Consider the following 12,162-nt stretch of genomic DNA (forward strand, 5'->3'; position numbering starts at 1 on the left):
AGCAAGAGATTCCTGCCTTCTGGAGTTGACATTCTAATAAAGTAGACAGCCGGTTAAGTATTACATCTTTCTTCAGGTAGTGATAGATGTGATGAAGAGAGACATATATTCAGGTAAAGGGGGGAAGGAATGATAGGAGCAGGGCTGGGGCACCGTGGGTCCAGGTGGTTGGGGAGTGCTCAGAGGAGGTGACATCTGACCTGAGCGTTGGCGGATGAGGAGGAGGCAGCCCTGTAGAAATCTGGGGCAGAGCTTTCCCGGCAGAAGGGACAGCGGGTGCCAAGGCCCCAAGGCTGGCATGAAATTAGTGGGTTGGAAAAAGAGCAAAGAGGCCAATGGGGCTGGAGCAGAGTGAGTGGGGGAGGGAGGCAGTGTGGCCAGAGAGGTTGGGGTGCAGAGCACAGGGGAGAGGGTGCTGTGGGGGCTGCAGTGAGCCGCAAGTGTGGTGAGAGCCACAGGAAGATGTTGAGCAGAAGAGAGGCTTGATCTAGTGTGGATTTTTTGTACGTGTGTGCGTGCATGCACGTGACTTTTCATTGTGATAAAGTGTACATGTGCAACATAAAATTTATCATTTTAACCGTTTGTAAGTATAAGGTCAGCGACATTAAATATCATTGTTGTGCCACCACTGCCACCATCCAGAACTCTTTTCATCTTGAAAATCTGAAGCTCTGTCCTTATTAAATAGCGACCCCCCATTTCACCTGTCTCCCAGCCCCTGGCCACCACCTTTCCACTCTGTCTCTATGGATTTAACTACTCGAGGGACTCCATATAAACGGAATCATACAGTATTTGTCTTTTGGCTCATGTCACTTAGCATCAATGTCCTCGAGTTTCCTCCACGTTGTAGCAGGTAACAGAATGTCCTTCCTTTTAAAGGCTGAATAATACTCCATTGTATGGGTCTACCGCATTTTCTTTATCCATTCATCCATCAGTGGTCACCTGGATTGCTCCCACCTCTTAGATGTTGTGAAAATGCTGCTGTGGTGTATAAAAATCTGCTCGAGTCCCTGCTTTGGGTTCTTTTGGATTTATACCCAGAAGTGGCATTGCTGGGTCCTATGGTCATTCTCCAATATGGGCATTTTGCTAAGGGAATCCCAGGGCTGTGGGGAGAGGGACCCCAGGAAGGCCAGCAGGTGCCGCCTCAGACTCCCCTGCGGTGGCACACGGTCTACCTGCCCCCCTCATGTTTTAGGGCACTCTGACTTCCGTGCTTTAATCTATCTCATCCCGGCCCTGGATGTCAGGGGGAAAAGGCTTCTGATACCTTTTGAACGAATAAGGATGAGGCTTGGGCAGGGATGGGGTGCTCCTCAGTCAGCTGCCTGAACCCAGGCCTGCCTTGGGGGTGACGGGGTGTGGAGTTGTCCCACGTCACTGCAGATCCCCCTCTGGTTCCCCACTCCTGCCAGGCAGGGCTGGGCAGCCAGAAAGCTCACAGCCAGAGAGGTTCTGCTCATCTCTGCCAAGACACTAACAAGCCTGAAATCTATCCCAGAGCATCCCCGGTCCTGGAGAGCAGTGGGAGGCAGCACCCCGATGAACTGCTTGCCGACTGGGAAATCCATTCTGTCACCCGAAGCTAAAGGGGTTCGCCTCCGGGAACCACCTGCTACCCTGCATCAAGGCTGGGGTGTCGGGACACCTGGGTGGCTTAGAGGTTGAGCACCTGCCTTCAGGCCAGGGCGTGATCCTGGAGTCCCGGGATCGAGTCCCACATCAGGCTCCCTGCATGGAGCCTGCTTCTCCCTCTGCCTGTGTCTCTGCCTCTCTCTCTCTCTCTCTCTCTCTCTCTCTGTCTCTCATGAATAAATAAATAACATCTTAAAAAAAAAGGTTGGGTTGTCTTTGAGCAGGTTTGGGAGCCCTGAAGCCAGTCACCAGGGGTCCTGCGTCCTTTTCTGTGACTTCTCAGGGCCTGCCGGACCAGTCTGAGGGTAGTCCCCTCAGCCTCAGGCCCCCTAAGATATCTGCTCGGGAAAATGAATGAAGGAAACCAGCCTTCCCTGAGTTCTGTTGGATGAGGGAGGAGGGTAGGTCAGGCCACCAGCAGGTACTCGGGGGTGACCTGCCCAAGTCACACTGGGAGAAAGTGCTAGACTCTGAAGCTGTTTGCCATCCACCCTCACCCCCCACCCTCCCTTAGCACCTGAGGGCAGCAGGAATTGTGACAGAGCCATGGGAAGAAGTCTCTTCTCACCTGGCCAGGAGTCTGTGCTGAGTGAGGGCACAATTGCAGTGGCTTCCCTTTCAAGGGATGTTTTTTTCCCTCCCCCTCATCCCTTTATTTTTAGTTTTTGGCTGATGAAGTTTTAGGAGATAAAAGGAGGAAATTCTGCTTCCTTGGGTCAGATCTCCCTGGGCAAAGGGGGATGGGGCAAGGCCTGACTCTGAGCTCTTATCCTCCCCTACTAGCTTCCCTCTGTCCTATAAGTACCCAAGTCCCTCTCTCTGCCTCCTCTTCTCCCTCCCTCCCTTCCTCCTCCTGTCTCCCCTTCCCTCTCTTCCCTTCACTCTATCTTACTTCACCACAGTCACAAGGACCTCCTTGCTCTCCTCAAACACACCAGCTATAAGCCTGCCTCAGGGCTTTTGCACTTGCACTTTTGCTGTTCCCTTTGCCTGGAACTCTCTGATTTTATTCCTGTACCTCCTTAAGATCTTTGCTCAAATGTCGCCTTTTCCATGAAGCCTTTGTGCCCCTCTCTGGCCTCCCCACTCCTCCCTTCTCTGCTTTGTTTTTCTCCACAGCACTCAATACCATGCATCACCTGCTGATCATTCTGTTATAATTTATTTACTCATGTACCTTTCTCTTCCCTCTAGATCATACACCTCATGAGGGCAGGGATTTCTGTTTTGTTTGCTGGCGTGTCTCCAGTGCCTGGAACAGTGCTTGGCACAGTGTAGGAGCTCAACAAAACTGCACAAATTCATGGGCCTCACTGTGGTCATCCTGTGTCCAGTGCTGCCCCATCCAGATACTTTCCTCCCAGCAGCCAAAGTGAACTTACTAAAATGCAATTCTGATGAGGTCATCTCCTGATAGAAACTCTTTAGTGGGTCCCGTCTCATGTGGAATGAAACCCACAGTCCACCACTTGGCCTGAGAAGTTCTACATGATCTGGTCCCTGGTTACTATTGAACTCATCAAGCACCCTTCACGGCCGCCCTGCGGCCACACCGTCCTCCTTAGTGCTCCAGGAGCACTCTGCTCTGACCTCAGGGCCTTTGCACCCACTGCTTCTGCTGACTGGAATGCTCTTCTCATGTCCTTCCAAGTCTGGAAACATCATCCAACTCAAGCTTATATTGCCTCCTCTCGGAGAAGCCTTTCCTGACTACCCTAATCTCTCTCTCTCTCTTTCTTACAGAATCACTTATTTTGTTTTATTGTCTCCGTGGAAAGTCTCACAATTCAAAATTATTTTATGTGTTTATCTCCTCAACTAGATTGCAAGCTTCTTGAGAGCAGACCCTCATTAGCTCACTTCTTGCAGCTCAGCAGAGATACCTGGCAGATAGTAGGAGCACAGGACATATTGTTGAGTAGATGAACGAAGGCATCTAAGGACTTGGAGGCATTTTTCTCATTACTCCTCCCCTGTCCTCATGAGCTGGGGTTGATGATGCCCACCTAACGGGTGACAAGACAGTCTCAGAGAGGTCAGGCAATGTGCCTAGGTCACACAGTTGGGGAGGGGTGCATGTCTACACATCCTTTTGTATGTCTATATGTGGGTCTGCATGTGTCTCTGGGTGCTCAGGTGTCCTGTGTGTGTGTCTCTGGACACCTGAGCATCCCTCCGTCTTTCTCCGTGGCTGCCATGTATATATCTCTGTTTCTGTATGTGTGCGTGTGAGTCTGTGTGTGACTATGTATACCACTGGGAGGGCTTTTGTGTTGGCTGTCCTTGCATCGGTGTGCGTCTCCGAGCATGTGGATCTACCTTTCCAGCTCTGTAGGCTCTCCATGCACCTGTTCAGTGGCCCATCTCATTTCCCAGTCAACCCCAGGACTCCAGGGTCACCATGATCTCCCAGCTGTCAGGTCCCTGAGCTCCTAGGCACCTAGGAGCAGGAGCAGAGTGGAGCAGAGGGACAGGTAGGCACCATGCATCCCTGGGGCCCCACAGACCCCAACCTTTGAATCCCCATCACCCCCTAGGATCAGCTCCTGACTTAAAATTGCCAATCCCAGATGGAGCTGCCAGGAGTCCGCACCAGGCTGGTTCCCATGGTAACGTGGAAGCCGCCAGGCCGTGTTCATAAAACAGGTCATAAAGCAGAGGGATGGGAAGAGGAGTGGGGGCTGCAGAGCTGAGAGATGGACCCCTTCCTTCGGAGACCTCACCATCCACCGGCCCGTTCCTGTCTCTGCCCCCACCTGTGCCCCCCGGGAGAGCTCCTGTCTCTCCTGACCTCAGCTTTCTTCTCCATGAATGGGAGTAAATCTGCCCCATGGTACTGTCTCTGGGAACCAGGAAGGCTCTGGTGAAAGACCCAGTAGAACTGGAGCCCAAGACTGAGTTCTCTGAGCCTCAGTTTCCCCCATCAGTGTAACATACCGCAGTGAGTGAGAGAGGCAGATTCGATAGAGCACTGGGTTTACACCCAGCTTTACCTGCAAGCTGTGTGACCTTGGGCAAGGCACAGAAGTCTCTGAGCCAAATGTGTTCACCTCTCAAATGGAGACAAAAAAAAAGTCATAGAGTTTTTGTGAGATTAAATCAAAGTTAGTAAAACATTTAGCATGGTGCCTGGTCCAAATATGGCTGCGTCTATTAATAATAATAACAGCTAATACTCAAATAATGGCATTCTGTGTCAAGCACCTGTCTAAATGTTTTGCACATAACATTTTACTTCACCCTCACACGTTATGATTATTCCCATTTTCCAGATGAGGGCACCTAGGCACAGGAGGCTGAGCTGCTCGCTGCAAGTTGCACAGATCCCAGGGGTGGGGGGGGAGGTGGGGGGGTGTGGAGCTCCAGGTTAGATCTGGACTTCATGTGTTCTTTTTTTTTTTTTTTTTGACTTCATGTGTTCTAAGCCCCAACTTCATGCTGCTTCTTGCCCCAGGCAAGGCTCCTCCTAGCCCTTCCTATAAAGGAAGGTGAGAGGGCAGCAAGGGACCTCCCTGGTGTGCACCACACAGAGAGGGATGGTCTTCCAGAAGGACCAGAGGGTGGGGTGGGGGAGGCAAGCTGCAGAACCATGGGGACTGTCTCCTTCCACACTTCGTACTCCCATTCCTCAGATGGAGAACTGGAGGCCCAGAGAGGGCTAGCAACTTGTGCAAAGTCACACAGCAAGGCAGCAGCTACTAGGGTTCAAACCCAGGTCCGCTTTCCCCGAAAACCAAGTATACTGTTAAGAAACCCCCCTGCTGCCCAAATACCTTGGGCCCTGGCAAAATTGAGAAGAAAGCAAAACGATAGCAATCACTGTGATAGTAGTTGCCATGTACTGTGTGCCTGGTAGGTACCAGGTGCAGTGCTATGCTCTTCCCTTAGTAATGTATTCATTACAGAATACAAAAGGCCGGGAGGTGTGAGGTGCACACCATCCCCATTATCACCACCCATTTGAGAGATGAGAGAACTGAGGATCAGAGAGGTGGTGTGATTGGCCCCAGGTCACAGGGCTAGACAGCTGGAGAGCAGAGATGGGGACCCAGACCTGCTGATCCCAGAGCAGTGCACCAGAGCCTGGGTCTCCAGTCTTGGGATGTTCCTGCAATGTGACTCTGGGGGGTGCCCATGGGGTGGGTGGCCTTGGACTGGCTCTAGACAGGGCCCCGGGGTGGAGTCACTGACAGTAGGGAGCTAGATGGGCAAGTGGTATTTACCTATTTGGTTTTTTTAAAAATTCATTTATTTATTCATTCATCCACTCAACAAACATTTACTAAGCCTGTTCTGTGCAGGCAATACTGCGGGCAGTGTAGACAGAGCAGCGAACAAAACCGGCGGTCCTGGCCTCACGGACCTCGTGTCCGAGTGGGAAGAGGCAGACAATAAACAGAGAAACAATAAAGATGTATGTCAGGTGGTGGTAAATGCTATGGAGGAAAAAAAAGCAGGAGGAGGGGACAGCACATGATGGTGCCGGAGGAGTCCTCTTGCAGGTGGTGACATTTGGAGGGGATCTGAAGGTGAGGGCGCGAGCCATGAGGGGCACCCCTAGAAGGTTGTGTGGCAGAGGGAGGAGCTGGAGCCACTGCCCCGGGGTGGGAGCGTGTCTGGCAGGTTGGAGGAGCTGCAGCAGAGCGAGCGGAGCGGGAGGCGGGTGTTGGCAGGGAGGGGCGGCGGGGGTCAGTGGGAGTCAGGCCGGGCAGGGAGCGAGTGAGATGGGAATCGTTGGAGGTTCTGTGCGGAGGAGTGGAATAATCTGATTTCATTTTTAAGAGGATCCTCTGGATGCAGGGGTGAGGAAGCGCTGCAGGGGCGAGGGCAGAGGTGGGCTGCAAAGTTATTACAGTAAGTGCAGGACGAAGGAGGCTGGTGCCTCGGGAGTGGAGGAGGTGGTGAGCGGGGGTCACCCTTAGACACGTGTTTTTTAATTGAAGCATAGTTAGCATCCCATATTAGATTCGCTTCAGGTGTACGGGATCGTGATTCGACATTTATATACGTTACGCAGTGCTCACCATCAGTCCCGTTACCATCTGTCACTGTACAGCGTTATTACAATATCATCGACTATATTCCCTATGTTGTACTTTACATCCCCGGGATGGATTTATTTTGTAACTGGAAGTTTGTATCTCCCAGTGGAAACTAAAGTTGCAGCTACAGGCTCATGGTAGGAGAACCCTGATCCACAGGCTCGGGGCTGTTTGGCGGGGAGGCTACAGGCAATGCAGGCTTGCGCCTGGGCTTTGCACGTCTCCTTCAGTTTAAGCCTCACTTTATACCAATGGTTGTCACACTTGAGCGAGCATCAGACACCTGAGAGACTTGTTAAAACGCAGAGTTCTGGGCCCCGTGGCCAGGGTTTCTATTTAGCAGACATGGGGTGGGGCCTGAGAATATGCATTGCTTATCAGTTCCCTGGGGTGCTGATGCTGCTGATCCCAGGACCTCATCTTGAGAACCACATGATGACCACATGATGGTTACAGCCAAGGAAACGGAGGCTCAGAGAGGTGAAGTGACCTGCCGAGTCCACGTGGCTGGAAGGTGACCCCATTACAAAACCAACAACTGGGGGCACCTGGGTGGCTTAGTGAATGAGCGTCGGCCTTCGGCTCAGGCTGTGATCCCAGGGTCCTGGGATCGAGTCCTGCATCGGGGTTCACACATGGAGCCTGCATCTCCCTCTACCTTCTCTGCCTCTCTGTGTGTGTGTCTCATGAATAAATAAATAAAATCTTAAAACAAAACAAAAACTCCAGCAATTGAGCCAAGACCTCTTGGGTCCTTGACTAGCTTCTGGTCCCCTTGACTAGAGTCTACTCCCAAGATGCCCTTCACCCCCGAGGCTCCCAACATACAAACATTCAAGGCTGCATCCTAAGGAAAGGCCCCAAGGATCCTCTGGTCTTACACTTGTTGCTGCTATACATAGGTGCCATTATAAAGTCGGGGAGCAAGGCTGGGGTGCCAGGTCTGTTTTCTCTACCCCCTGGGCTTGAGCCTGCCTGGCTTAGCTGAACCCTATGCCCACTAGAAAGTCTGGTGAGGTTTGCTGCAATACATGGCGACCTCATCCCTTCCTGTCAACACCGTTGGCCATGCTCACGTGCTGCAGTCCTCAGGAGTGCTGCCCACTGGCCATTCCTGACTCTCCTCATGTAGAGCACATGGAGAGGATATATTTCCTGCCCCTGAAGTTAGGTGTGGCTGCGGGGCTTGGTTTAGCCAAAGACCTGTGTGCACAAGCGAGGCATACCTCTTCCCAGGGGACGCCTTAAGAGCGGTGAGCATTTACTATCCCCACCCCTGCCTGCAGGGGAGACTTGGTGGGCTCTTTACGGGAGCAGAGGCCCTGCCATCTATAGATGGACATGTAACGGGAGTAAGAAACAAACCTTTGTGTTTTTAAGCCGGGCGTTGGCAACTTTCTCCACCACATAATGAGTACTTTAGGCTCGTCAGGGCCACTCGATGCTGCCACTGTCGCAAGGAAGTAGCTGCGGACAACGTGCGTGTGAATGAGTGCTTGTGGCTACGTTCTGATGCAACTCTGCTTACAAAGTCAAGTGGCCGGCTAGCAGGCCATAAAGTTTTCATCCTGTTCGAAGCCTTAAGAATTGGAGGCTGTGTGTTTTTGCATCGTGATCTGGCCATACAGACACCTGCATGTTCCTACATGACCTTGCTGGTCTAGGTAACAGGACCTGCCGGTGCACACACAGGGCACATAAATAGGGTGAATGCATGTGACTTTGGCTGGAGATCTTGTGGTTTTCCTCTTGGATCCTCCTCCCACCCTTCTCCCTGCTCTCTGTCCTGGGATGCTGGCCTTTAGGGATCAGGTCAGTGACATTGCCTGTCCTCTGGCGCCAGTTGGATCTGGCCGGTGGGGATCACCGTGGAGACACGGGAGGAAGGAGGGTAAGGTCGGGGTATGTATTCCCCAGCTCTCTCCTTGCAGGGTCATCTCATACTGGCCAACAGAAGGCCAGGGCTGCTGTCAGGGAGCTCGCCCTGTCTCCTGGTGATGGTGGCTTCCCTTATACATAATCCCTTTATTTAACTCAAATCAAATGACCCAGCTGGAAGGTTCCATCTGTTCCTGCCGGGACCCTGACTGAGATCACTTTGAAGCACACATGTCTTGGCTCTGATTCCTATAGGGTCGCTGGGTTGAGTGGATCATTTCATTTCTCTGAGCCCCCTGGGCTTTCTCTTCTGTACTATGGAGTAAAAATAGCTTCCAGAAAAGGGAAAGGGGTTTCATAAACTCTGCTGTTTACAAATTCAGGAGGCATCGTCATTGGCATTAGAGGAGGAAGGGAGACAGGAGGAAGGAATCCTCACAACAGCTTCAGAGGGGCCAGGCCATCAGTCCATTTGCCAGCGAGGGACCTAGCCTGCGGCAGGCAGGGTAGGCCTCGGAAGGGTCTGACGCCAGGGCAGCCATCTCTGATTCGGTCCCTTCTGGGGATACTGCTAGAAAAGTGTCCCTGAAAGCAAAGGGCGAGTCCTCCCTCAACCAGGCCCAGCCTCAAAAGTGGGCTTTGCCACTCATTGCTGTGTGATAGTGGACGAGCGACACCACATCTCTGTGCCTCATCCAAACACGGCGATAAAAATCCCTAATTAGATTATAAGCTGTAGGAAGGTAGGCATCCTGACTCTCTTTTTGACAGCTGTACGCCTGGTGTCTGACCTACGGTGGCTTCTCAATGTTTATTGGATGCGCAAATGAGTCCGTGAATGCGTTCTCACGGAGCACTTAGTTAGCATAGTCCCTGCCATTGTAAGTGCCAAAGAATGGTAGCTTCGGATAAACAACCATTAGTATTACCTGGGTCTGGTCTGTGCCTGCTTAGAGAGGCAGGCTGCCTTCTGGGTAGCTGCCTGGGCCCTGGAGCCCACCTGCCTGCCTGCATTCAGGTCCCGGTTCTACCAGTTTGCAGCTCTGTTGGCCTTTGGCACCTCATTTCAGCTTCGTCGTGTTGACGATGAGATCCACAGTAATGCCTGCCTCGTGGCACTGCTGAGGAGTGCATGGATCTTCACGCCAGCCTGCCAGAGTCCGCACGGGCGAATGGCAGCCGTCGGTCTCTGCTCCTTTGCTGGGGGCCAGGCTCTTCACGCACCAGTGGGCTTGCTGAAATCACGGGAGCCCTGAGCAAGCTGCGGTGAGACGTTGGACTCTCACTGCCCTCCAAGAGCCTCAGCTCTCCCATCTGCTATGTGGGAGGTACGGGTTCAATGGGCGACCTCTGAGGTCCCTTGCAGCCTGCCACCGCCCGCCAGCCACTCTTCTGACCAGGTCCACACTTGCCATGCCCTCTGCATGGCCCAGAAGATGGGACATCTGGATGTGAACAGGCCCTGGGCAGGGTGGGGACGAGAGTCCTCCTCGCATACCTGGGCCCCTACAAGAATAATGATTTCATAAACAATTCTAGTAAGGGTATCTTTGTGCTTATTATGATCGTTTCAAAGGTTTCCAGGTGGGAGGAAGGTGTAGTCTCATGGGAGTGAGGGTTTCTGCCCTTTCCAGGCCCCGCCCCCCGTGTGCCTTTTCCTCCACCCCACCCCACCCAGTGCTAGAACCCAGCTGCTGGGTGCCCCAGCCCCTTGGCTCCCAAAGCTGGGAGATGCATCCTTCAACAAGCGCTACCAAGGCTCTTCTTCTTCTTTTTTTTTTTTTTTTTTAAGATTATTTATTTATTTATTCATGATAGACGTGGGGGCGGGGACAGAGACACAGGCAGAGGGAGAAGCAGGCCCCACGCCAGGAGCCCGACATGGGAGCCTGGAACTCCAGGATCATGCCCTGGGCCAAAGGCAGGCACTAAACAGCTGAGCCACCCAGGGATCCCCCCAAGGCTTCTTTTTTTAACCACCGAGAGCTGACTAATGCCCAAGAGTGCAGTCCCTCCTGCGCCGGGTGGCAACACAGGTGGCCAGGAGTACGCAGTGTGAGGTGGGGAACCACGGTGGGGTGGGGTGGGGGGAGAGAAGCCTGATGCCTCCAAGAGCTGCCAGCATGTCTGGGACCCTTGTGAGTCCCCAGAGCCTGAACCCAGCCATCGGCCATGCACTTCCTGGTTCCATCTCTCTGTCAGGGTTCCCATCTTCTTTTTTTTTTTTTTTTTTTTAAGATTTTATTTATTTATTCATGAGAGACAGACAGAGAGAGAGAGAGAGAGAGAGAGAGAGAGGCGGAGACACAGGCAGAGGGAGAAGCAGGCTCCATGCAGAGAGTCTGACATGGGACTCGATCCAGGGTCTCCAGGATCACACCCTGGGCTGCAGGCAGTGCTAAACCGCTGTGCCACCGGGGCTGCCCAGGGCTCCCATCTTCTGAGCTACATCCCCCTCAGACTGTCCAGCTCCTTCTTAAGTTCTCATACTTCTCTCTGAACCTCAGCCTCCTTGCTGAGTTCTCACATCCCTTTCAGGATGTAATCCTGTGTTCTCTCTGTGCCCATCCAGCTCCTTCTCTGGGCCTCTGCGCCCCCTCCTGCCTCCATCCCACTTCTCACAGCAGACCCTTGGTCCATGCTCACCACAGGTGGCTGTCGGGGACTCAGTGCTGCTCTGGGAGGTGGGAATCCTGGCTCAAGACTCAGCTCAGCAGCTTGTAACTCTTAGGGGACTGTGTGTGGCTCTTGACCTCATTCAGGTCTCAATTTCTCTATCATTGGACCAGATGAGTGAAAAGGTCCCTTCCTACCTTGGGCAGGGACATTTCCTTAGAAACCCCTTCCGACTGGGGTGGGGGAGACTCAGGCTCCCCAGCGATCTTTCTTCCATGGAGTAGATACCCTCCCCAGAGTTCTCCTCCCCTGAACAGCGAGGGCTCTCTCAGCAGCTGTCTCCTTGGTGTATTTTTGGATTTGTCTTACTGTCGCAAGAGTGGTTCTAACTTCCCTTTCCTGAAATCAGCAGTGTCTGGTCCAAATGGGACCTCATTTTGTTTGGTTCCCATAATATTTTCCATCTTGCACAATCTAAAACTTGTCCAGGGGGTGTGTGTCTCTTGACATTGGCCAAGCACCCTCACCATAGTTCCCCTAGCTGGTTAACTTCTTTCACGGAGGGCACAGATGCTGCAGGACCTCGTCATGACAGGCTGGTGGAGGATATGGGGACTCTCTGTCTCCAGGGCCGAGTCTGGTCTCTAGGCAACTGCGAACACGTACCACTCAGCCATCCTGCTGTAAGGGGCATGTCTGCCCCTTGGGCTACAGCACCTTGCTCAAGCTGAGCCCCTGCTTCCCATGTGTGGCTCTCAGCCCTTGACTGTACACGATGGGGACGCCGAGGCAAGCCGTCCTGGAAAGCCACAATACTCCTCCAATACCGACTTTGGCTCAAGGACTTCCCATCAGCATGGCAGAAACTTTCTTGGAATTGGGCTGCTGTTCTGGATTCTTCCTACCTGGTCTACTTTTTGCTCTACTCTCCATCCCCAACTGTCAGACCTGTGGCATTACAGCCAGAAGCCTCTGTCTTCTC

The 12,162-nt window shown here is 52.7% G+C and overlaps 2 long non-coding RNA genes across 7 annotated transcripts in view; one reads left to right on the forward strand and one right to left on the reverse strand.

Annotated features, from left to right (window-relative positions):
• LOC140618208 (uncharacterized) overlaps window positions 1–12,162 on the forward strand; it is a 93,380-nt gene that overhangs the window by 47,554 nt on the left and 33,664 nt on the right. The gene's annotated exons all lie outside the window — the stretch shown is intronic.
• LOC140618210 (uncharacterized) overlaps window positions 1–12,162 on the reverse strand; it is a 77,264-nt gene that overhangs the window by 36,799 nt on the left and 28,303 nt on the right. The gene's annotated exons all lie outside the window — the stretch shown is intronic.

The sequence above is a fragment of the Canis lupus genome, chromosome 26 (genome assembly GCF_048164855.1).
Source record: "Canis lupus baileyi chromosome 26, mCanLup2.hap1, whole genome shotgun sequence".
Classification (NCBI taxonomy): Eukaryota; Metazoa; Chordata; class Mammalia; order Carnivora; family Canidae; genus Canis; species Canis lupus.